Genomic DNA, 7,186 nt, shown 5'->3' with positions numbered 1-7,186 from the left:
ATATATATATATATATATATATATATATATATATATATATATATATATATATATATATATATATAAATTATTCTCATTGGACTTTAAACTTAACATTATATTGATATTAATTTATTCAATTCTTAATTCCTAATTCTTAAAGAGAGATTACTAACCCAATTTTGTGTCATCACACTTTTCTGGTGTCCTAGGTTCTTTCCTGTGTTATTAAAGCATAACAAAACAAGTCATTAATCTGATAGCCCCCTTGAGTACGTTTCGTTACGTGTAGCTGTGAGCCTACACGGAGTTACAGAGTCTGGTCCCAAACGCGGACACGGAAAACGGAAGAAATGCAGTTGGTGAGATTTATTGGAACAAACGGGTGAAACTTATAAGTGTTGAGATTGTGGCAGTCCAAATACACACAGGGAGCAGCAACTGAAAACGAGTGGAGTCCTTAAAAGGTAACATCCAAAACATGAAACAGCTACTCTAAAAAGTGGGAACACACGAGAGACATGGATCTGACTACTACAATGAACCAGCCCTGAGTGAAGGAAGCAAACCACTTAAATGCAGGTGAGGGAGAAACTAATCACACACACGTGAAAACACTAGACAATCAGTAAGACCACAGGAAGTAAAACAAGACGATGACACTGGAGGTAGGCATCTACAAACTAAAACAGGAAATACTCAAAACACACACACACCACACCAGTACCATGACACAAACTTTCTAAACTTTGATGGCACATGGTTTCCACAAAAAAATCAAAGACATAGAAATTTAGGGAAAACTGTATCATTTGTTTGTTCTCTTAACATGAAATATTCCAAAGGTACATATACACTCCGTATAACTATTTTGTGATAACTTGTGATTACATTAAACCCTTAAACTTCCATGTTCAACTTATAGCTCACGTTTTTTTGTAACAACAACCAATGAAAATCTTTTTGGCAGTAGCTGTTAAAAGAGAGGTCCCTTAGCGGTGTACATGACAGGAAACATCTGTACCATGATGCCTTAATTATCTTTTCCCTACCTCCATGACTGTTATTTATATATGATTTCTCTGCACATAGGCCTTAAATTCCTGATAAGAAGGTACAAAGGGAGAAATGAGAAAGGTCTCATGATTTCCTTTCTTGCATCTTTTCTTTCGAGTTGGAGAGAGAGACACAAGGAAAGTGTTATTTTTCCCCCAACAACCTTCTGACAACTCTGATTGGCTAGTACTCATTTCCTCAGTTGATTAGATTGGTTGAGGTTAGGATGGAGTAGGCCCAATGGGGTAAGCCAGAGACCGAACAGTAAAGCCGACCAAAGCCTGTCCAGCATAGTATAGAGCAGGCAGGTAAAAATATTAGGAATTCTCATTAAATGATGACGTTAATATCATAATGTCTTTTTTTTTTTTTTTCTTGAAATGTCAAAACACCCATATGTGATAGATTTTGAATGCACCACTCCCTGAATAAAACAGAAAGTCGGTCCAATGCAGTGAGGAATGCACAGACCTGTATATTGGGGAGACTAAACAACCACTACACAAACGCATGGCTCAACACAGAAGGGCCAACTCCTCAGGTCAAGACTCTGCAGTCTACTTACATCTGAAGGACAGAGGACACTCGCAACCGCACCAACCAGGAACACTAACGAACCAGCGGTATCGATGACCCTGGCAAACGACCCCACTGAGGTTAAATAGCTGAGTTTCCCAGTCAGTCAGAACTGAAGAAGTCCTTTGGATGAGGGACGAAACGGTGCTAACCACTGCATCACCATGCCACCCGAGTTTGATTTTTGTCGACAAAAATAATTCATTTTGTAAGTATAACAAGGACTGTTTACAATACATATTTGGGGAGGTGATGCAAGTACAAATGTGATACTGTAATAAGAACATTTTTGACAATTTGAGCTTTCAAGAGTTAGATAAGAAGACTAGCAAAAGGCCAACTTGTATTTTGTTTGTTTAACTATACAAGAACTAAAGTGTAAAAACAATAAATCAAAATGGTGAACTTCTTTTGTAGCATGTCGTTATATCACTCCTTTGTTAACTTTCAATCAGAATTTTATCAGACAGTAGATAAATCACTTGGTCTGTTGATGTTTTGTACTTACACTGGACATTAATAAATACAGGTGTAGATTTGATCTGCGGTTACTCATTCTCAGACTTGCAGTAGTAGATCCCTCTGTCCTCAGAGCTGATGGAGGTGAAATAATAACTTCCTTCTGGTCCTTGTACCAGGTGTGTTTAGCTGCTGGGTTAGCATCACTGCTGCAGGTCAGAGTCACTGAACTGCCCTCCACTATCTCAGCAGAGGGACTCACTGACACAGAGGGAAGCTTTGGCGCATCTGAAGTTGAAGATATGAACATACTTAAAGAAGAGAATAACATAGAACATTTGAATTGTTAATTAATAACATCTAGATTATTTCTACCATAAATAACCTGTTCTTTTAGTTATTTTTAATTTAATCATGGCCTGATCACTCCCTGTCCAGAGAGCTGATCCCAGAACTGTCTTTTATCTTAAACATCATAATAATGGCACTATAAACTCACACACTGAAAGAGAGCTGTATTCCTTGTGTCCTTTGAATGCACAAGAGATGATGTCTCCAGGATAAAAGTAGTCTGTATAAGAAAATGTTTCTTCCTGAATTTTCTGTCCGTTCTTGAACCAGATGTAGGAAAATTGACCGGTTGGACTGCATCTACTGTGACACTCCAGCTCTGCCTCGGTAAAAGACTGGTGAACTGTGACTCTGGTCACCTGCACCTGCAGAGCTGTATAGTAGAGGAAGAAACAATATTATTCTAATAAGCACAGGCACATAATTAATACAACAGTCACAATTCTTGAGTTGAGCTTTAGTAATTGAATTCAAATGAAAATTTTATCAACTGCACATACTCATAATTAGTTATTAGTAGTATTTTAAAATGTACTGTGTTGGTTAATATACATCAGTTTGTGTTCATCAGTACCTGTGACAGTCAGAGTTGTACCAGGTAAACTACTCCTCCATTCAAAGCTTCCTGCTGTGAATTTGAAGTGATCAGCAGTATTACAACTAAATACCATACTGAAGTAACATACAGCAGATTTTTGTTTTGGGATGGCATTTGTGGTCCTGTAGAGGTCAGTGGTCAAAATATAGTACAGACACACAGGTGCAATTTGAGTTCCACTGGAGTTGCCCAATTTACAGATTTTTTCTTGCTTACACATGATCAACGGTTAGCTCTCATGTTTCAGAGAACAACTAATGCCAACTTGGCGAAAGAAGTGGAGCCTGAAGAGTAGTAGAGGAGAGGGGCAAGCAAGAGGAGGACCAAGACCATGGCAAAGAGCAAATATCCGTTGTCCTATGAGATTTGGGCCACTTAGATTGACCACATAGTCAGTCAGATGAAAGTCCAATTAAACCTGAGTTACTTCCCTGTGAAAGAGAGACTTTTTACACTTGCATGTTAGGTTAATGTCTACCCTTGACCAAAACCTTGGCTTAGAGCTGGAGTTGGTCTGCAGGCACTGCACAGTGGCTGTCCACTGCTCCTAATACTTATGATGTGTCAAATGTGTGACAAATAGTCAAAAGTGTCAAATAATCATTAACATTACGATGGTTACCATTAACACTACCATAAATATCTGTACCATTTTTCATTTAGTCTATAGCAACATTACCTTCGCTGTCTGTACCTCTGTGTGTATATTGTGTAGGCTGCCTCCCTCCCTACATCTCTCTCTCTCTCTCTCTCGCTCTCTCTCTCTCTCTCTCTCTCTCTCCCCTTCACCCCCAACCGGTCGAGGCAGATGGCCGCCCACCCTGAGCCATGGTTCTGCTCGAGGTTTCTGCCTCTTAAAAGGAAGTTTTTCCTTGCCTCTGTCGCCTAGTGCTGCTCTTGGTGGGAACTGTTGGGCTTCTGTAAATATCATCACAGAGTACGGTCTAGACCTGCTCTTTTATGAAAAGCGCTGTGAGATAACTGTTGTTGTGATTTGGCGCTATATAAATAAAATTGAATTGAATTGAATTGAAATGCAGAGAATGAACTTCACTATGTGTTGTAGTGGGTATGATTGTTTGTGACATTAAACCTGATATGATGGATTTGACATACTCAATACTGTTGATGCAAAAAATGCAGTGACATTAAACCAAATTCACACTCAAGTCATTGAAGATCAGACGTTTCCAACACACTAAAACCAACAAAGAAATACCAAGTATTGAGACACATGGTGTATAGTGTCATATTTACCAACAGGAAGCAACAGTAGACATGTACCTAAATAAGTACAACACAATTACAACACACTTGTGTCTGTAATGCTGATTTGCTATACTAAACACAATGTATCACTTTTCTTAACACAGTGTTTATCAATTATTTACATGTTTTCTTGGGGAACAAAGTATAATATCAATCAGTCAATCACTTTATTTGTCGCATGTAATCATAAAGGTACAATCACAGAGAAGTGGAATCCCCAATAACTATAGTTGGTCAAACTATCTGCAAACCATAGTAACCCTACAATGCTGCCTGTTATGTTAATGCAGCAAAATGTAAATTACATATGACTATTTAGTGATCAATAAAGCGGCTCGTGCGTTCCGCTTGGTTTATTAATTGGAACATGAGGGCTGCTGCTGCTGCTGCTGCTGCTGCTGATATGCAGTGATGGCCACTCCCTTTTCAAGTTTGTGTTCAGTGCAATGTTTAGAGCATGAACTGTTCTGTTTCAAAAAGGAGAAATGAGAATTGGCTGACCACAGAAAACTATTTTGGTGGCGTGACAACAGATAAGACAGTGTTGTTTGTTCTTAGTTTCAGTTGCAGTGTTTAGTGTTACGGATGTGTATTTTGGGAAATGTGTTAATGCAGATGGCATACTATTTACAAAATGTGTGTAAGCAATGGAGAAGAAAGTTCTTTAAAAAACCTGTGAATGTAAATATACAAGCAGTAACTACAGTATAGGTTAAATGTTTCACCATATGGTGTTGTGCTAGTGAAAGGAGCAGGGAAATCCTTATAATTCAGCACAGGAATAACTGTCTGCAGGATCAAAATAGTCTGGATATGAAGAAGATGCTTCCACCTCAATTTGCTGTCCATTCTTGTACCAGATGTAGTAAGGACGTTCAGGTAGATGACAACTACTGTGACAAAACAGCTCTCAGAATAGCTTATCTTCTCACCTGCACCTGGAGATCTGGATCTGTGAAGAAGGAACAGAAATCATTTGTTCAGGCTAAACTGCTCATAAATATGCAAATACGTAATTATTTATTTTTTATTGAATTGTTTGTATTTGAATGTGAACTTGTACTCAGCTGAGTCGCTCTCTCTCAAGTGCAAGTTGTCTTATCGCAGTAAAATTTCAACGACCTCCGTACTCTGGGTCTGTTCTCAGATCCGCGGGTCCTTTCTCCTGCATTTCAGTAAACCAGAACATCTTTTTACTGTGGATGGCTGTCTATAGATGCAGCGTTCGTCGACTGTTGATCCTCTCACAGCACAGATCTGAGCAGAAGTGTGAGTCAGCCCATTCCTGCTTTGTACCACTGTAACACAGATCATTACAAACACATTAGCAGACACAATCAGTTTCACAATATGTAACATATGCAAGATCAGATGTCTTTTATCTGCAGTGGAGGTATGCCAAGATGACTTGAGGCAAAGATAACCTCAGCAAACCTTACGAAACTTTGTAAACAGTTTCCAAACAGCATATCTGGGTTCTGATTAAATGAACAAAGGCATGGGGGGATACAAAAATGTGTTTTACATATTGCAAAGGAACAATGGAAGATGTACATGTACGTGTAGTACATTTGCTTAGAGAATTTCCTCTCTGTGGTCAAATGTGAAAACAATAATAATAAAATAACAAACATTTCCTGTTTCTGTGTCTGTACGACCGTTTATGGCACGTACTGGCCTTATGTTCAATTCTGCTGTGTCAGCTGAAATTAGAAAGCAGAAAGAGGATTTCCGTTCTTGTAAAAGTAGGCGTGTGCATTTTAACAGCACCAACTACATTTTGTTTTTACATTTAAACAATGCAGGCATCAACAACTTATTTGAATTTTGAGAACAAGACAGTCTCAGGTTGGGCTGTGATATTGACAGAATGCAGAAGAATAATGTCTTTTGCTGGTTATGATGTCCAATCAGGTTGTATTGCTGTCAAGTGTCACTGAGTTATCCTAATGTAATGTCAGCATGCACATGCAAAAACAAAAGCAGTGAAATGTCAAGCTATGTTGGCATTACTTCAAGTGCTGCTGAGCAATGCTAAAGCACTAATACAAATGCTACCATAAGTGCTAATAAAATTACAACATGCTAACCTTAAATTTAGCATTCAAATATAATAAACATTGTTTACCAATATTAAAAAGACATGGCAACATTTAAAGCAATCAGACATGTGACATTTTTTTCCAAATACCAGATATTTATGATTACTTTTGTTTCTATAAATACAGTTAAAGGTTAAGTGTGTAAGATTTAGTGGCATCTAGTGGTGAGGTTGCAAATTAAAACCAACTGTCTGCTCTGTGAGCATGTGAAACAGTCGCTTCATAATCAATTTGTTGAAAAGGGTAATAAAAACATAACGTTTCATTATGTGAGGTATTTGTACACCACTGAAATCATAGTTATGGATCTTACATTGTATTTCTGTCACAAGGTTCCCAAGAAATATCACACACTGGACCTTTAAAATGACGATAGGAAATGGGAATGTGACGTCATCAGCAGCAGGTCACCTATTTTCACAACTGTCACCTGCACACTATCACTACTACATAGGTTGTCTCAACCCTTTCAACTCTGTGTAACTCGGATACATCTACAAGGGTAAGAATGCCACCCGCTGGCTATTTACTGTAATTGTAAAAGAGAACTGCTGAAATAACACAAAACATTAGCGTGAACCTTCACAACACGAAATATGGCAATATACATTCAGACATAAAGGTAGGCTAACAATATGTGTTTTCTTATAGCTAGATAGATATAATTATGCATGATTAGCCAAAGTGTCTTTAGCATTCAGTTAGCTGTCTCAACTCTTAACCTTTGCATAGTCTGCATTTGGCCTGTAGATCTTAAGTTCCTGTACCCACCCACATGTTAATTGGACATAGGCTT

This window comes from Micropterus dolomieu, linkage group LG01 (assembly GCF_021292245.1).
Source record: "Micropterus dolomieu isolate WLL.071019.BEF.003 ecotype Adirondacks linkage group LG01, ASM2129224v1, whole genome shotgun sequence".
Lineage (NCBI taxonomy): Eukaryota > Metazoa > Chordata > Actinopteri > Centrarchiformes > Centrarchidae > Micropterus > Micropterus dolomieu.
The sequence above is the reverse complement of the archived record's forward strand: the minus strand, read 5'-3'. Positions refer to the sequence as shown.